Source organism: Petaurus breviceps, unplaced genomic scaffold (assembly GCF_028583685.1).
Source record: "Petaurus breviceps papuanus isolate PSGF00001 unplaced genomic scaffold, PetGlider_PUasm1.0 186, whole genome shotgun sequence".
In the NCBI taxonomy this organism is placed as follows: Eukaryota; Metazoa; Chordata; class Mammalia; order Diprotodontia; family Petauridae; genus Petaurus; species Petaurus breviceps.
Genome location: NW_027185798.1, coordinates 58,641,307 through 58,644,733, shown reverse-complemented (window position 1 = coordinate 58,644,733; position 3,427 = coordinate 58,641,307). Strand labels below are relative to the sequence as shown.

Here is a 3,427-nt window from a genome sequence, read left to right as displayed (position 1 = left end):
AGAAGAAGAAGAAGAAGAAGAAGAAGAAGAAGAAGAAGAAGAAGAAGTTGCTCAAATAGAGATCATTCAACCAAGATTCTGGACATCACAATTTAGCAAGGTAACTTGGACAGGGGCATATAGAAGGGTGACTAGTGTACCTTAATAAATTTTGAGTTACCAATAATGTAAAGAAAAACAACATTGAAGGACACCAGAACTTTGACAGGCCTCCCTCTTTTGGGTAGAGAAACGATGTATTGTAGATGCAGAATGAGTCATACATTGCTAGACATGGCCAGATGGGTTAATTTTTTTTGCTTGATTGTAATCTTTGATACCAAGGAGGTTTCAATTGTCGGGAGCAGAGTCCCTGGGAAGTGATAGCCACATTTAAAAATGGCACCAATAGCTCTCTGCCCTTTTTCCCTTCCCTTCCTCAGTACCCCCTCCCCCCACCCCCACCCTTGGTCCCCCGTTCTCCCCCTGACCGCCATGTTTTTCGACTGGGCCCGGCTCTGGCTTCCTCCATAAGGAAATGGCCAAGCAGCACCAAGGAGCCCTAGGGCCGTCGCTATTACGGAGCCCAAGCTAACAAAGCTGGAAGGAGGCCATGGCGTCCAGCAGTAACTGGTTGTCTGGGGTGAACGTCGTGCTGGTGATGGCCTACGGGAGCTTGGTATTTGTGCTGCTGTTCATTTCTGTGAAGAGGCAGATCATGCGTTTTGCAATGAAGTCTCGAAGAGGCCCTCACATCCCTGTGGGGCACAACACTCCCAAGGATCTGAAGGAAGAGATTGACATCTGACTATCCAAGGTCCAGGATGTAAAGTATGAGCCCCAGCTTCTTGAAGAGGATGATGCCAGACTTTTGCAACTGGAGACATCAGGAAATCAACATTGCTACAACTACCTGTACAGGATGAAAGCATTGGATGCCATTCGTGCCTCTGAAATCCCATTTCATTCAGAAGGTCAGCATCCTTGATCCCTGATGGGCAAGAACTTCCACTCCTATCTGCTGGAGCTTCGAAACACAAGTACCCCCTTCAAAGGTGTCCGCAAAGCTTTCATTGATACTCTGCTAGATGGCTATGAGACAGCTCAATATGGAACTGGTGTCTTTGGTCAAACTGAATATCTTCACTATCAAGAAGCGCTGAGTGAACTGGCTGCCACTGTCAAAGCCCGTGGCGGGAGCACCCATCGGCAGCACCAGTCAGCAGCTAAGGATTTAACACAGTCTCCTGAAGTTTCCTCCCCAACAACTATTCAGGACACCTATCTGCCCTCCAGTCAGAAGAGTAAAAGAGCCAAGCACTTTCTAGAGTTGAAGAGTTTCAAGGATAACTACAACACACCGGAGAGCACCCTCTGACTGAATTTGAAGATGGCCGTGGCTAATATGGCTCCAATGGGAGAATCCAGTCTCAGTACCCAGGGATTTTCCCAGGGCTAGGAGACACAGCAACACAGGATAGCATTAATATAATTATCCTTAGAATTCTTGAAATGTGTGTCTGGAGATCCTTCCTTAGCTTATTCTTCTGATCTGTTGTAGAACTAAAGTTCCGTGAGGCCCTCTTTCCCTCCAATAGCTTTTTTTATGGTGTTGAATCCACATATTTTTTTCTCTGTCCAGGTCACTTTCTCCTTTCCCCAACTTGTTTTCGATCATGGTTATTTTTTGCCCTCTCCCAAAGTCAATTTTATCCTAAATAGATTAGTGGGGGTAGAGGAGGGGGCATTTATGATGTGAGGAATGGAAACCACAGAGCCTCTACCTTACCCACTTGTGTGGGAACTCTAGCCCACAGACATGTCATTTAAAGCTGTGGAATGAAAAGGGCAAAAGGAAACTAGGGTGTTGTACAAGCCCTGTGGGAATTTGTGTTTGTGTTTAGTGCACTGCCTTGTCCTTCTCTTCACATATTATGGATCAAGACATAACTGAGGGGAACTGTCAGTGATATAGGCACTTAATTCCATATCCCCCCAATAAGTCACTGCACTGGTCTGACTTTATAAACCGGTTATTTAATAAAAACAGCTGTAAAAATAAGCATATCAAAAAAATGGCACCAATAAGACAAAAAAGAAAGATTGTAGCTTGCACTTTAATGTTTGCAAAGCACTTCACACATATTAGCTGATTTAATCCTCACAACAACCCTCTGAGGTAGGTAACTGTCATTATTCTAATTTTACAGTTGAGGAAACTCAGGCTGAGAGAAGTTAATTCACTTGCCCTGAGTCATTCAGCCTGTGAAGCATCTGAGGCAGGTTTTGAACTCAAGTCTTCCTGCATTACCTAGGTGCCTCATATCAAGAAGAATGAAGTACCTATCACTCCAGGTCTTCATGTGAAGGAAGGATGGCCACTTCCAGGGAATATTTTGGGAGGGAATCCTCTTTAGGTCCTGGAGTAGAGGGACTCTGAAGTTCCTTCCAATTCAGAGTTAGTATTGATGAGGGGGTCGAAATTATGTCATATGAGTATTAATTTTGAAGTATTAATCTGAGAGAAGATAAGAACAAAGGATCAGAGAGCTGAAAAGGACTTTTTATGTAGTGGAGCCAATCTCCTCATTTTAATAATGATAGTTTTTTGTTTTTTTGCTTTTTGGAAAGGGAAAGGTAGGGCAATTGGGGTTAAGTGACTTGCCCAAGGTCACACCGCTTGTTTTTGTGTTAAGTGTCTGACGCCAGATTTGAATTCAGGTCCTCCTGACTCCAGGGCCGGTGCTCTATTCACTGTGCCACTTAGCCACCCTGTAATAATGATATTGTTGAGACCTGAAGTGGTAAAATGACCTGTCTAAGGCAAGAAGCAGAATTGGGATCCAAACTGTAGCTCTCTTACTCCAAATCCTGAGTCCTGTTCTCTGAATTGTAGACCCTGCTGTCTTCAAGTATTTGAAAGACTTTTATGGAAGGCAAATTATACTTCTTTCACTTGACTGCATAGCAAGACTAGGAGGAATGAGTAGAAGATGAGAAGAGGTAAGTTTGGGCCTGATAGAAGAAAAAACTTCTTCACAACTAGCTGCATCACAAAATGGAATGGGTTGTCAAGAGGCAGTGTGTTCCCGGTACCTTGAGGTCTTGTGGGTAACCGATTATCAGAAATGTAGAAGTTCCTGATTGAGTAAGACAACCTCTAAAGAAGCAGGGTGGTGACATGGGCAGAGTACTGGAATCGTGGACTCAGAGGAACTGGGTTCTGTGCCTACACGACAATAGGCAAGTCATGTAAGCTCTTTGGGCCCCATCTTGTGCAAAATGAGGAGGGCTCAGAGATTTAGAGCCTAAAGGAACCTCCAGGGTTATCTAGTCCTGAGGCAGCTAGATGGTCCAGTGGATAGAGTACTGGGCTGGAGTTCAAGGAAATCCTGAGTTCAGATATGTAGTGTCTGGCCCCAAGCAAGTTACCTGACCTTTGTTTGAC

General features: G+C 44.4%; 1 pseudogene; it reads left to right on the top strand.

Annotated features, from left to right (window-relative positions):
* Positions 1–454: 454 nt before the first annotated feature.
* Positions 455–1,428, top strand: LOC138162215 (protein C1orf43 homolog pseudogene; annotated as a pseudogene).
* The last annotated feature ends 1,999 nt before the right edge of the window (positions 1,429–3,427 follow it).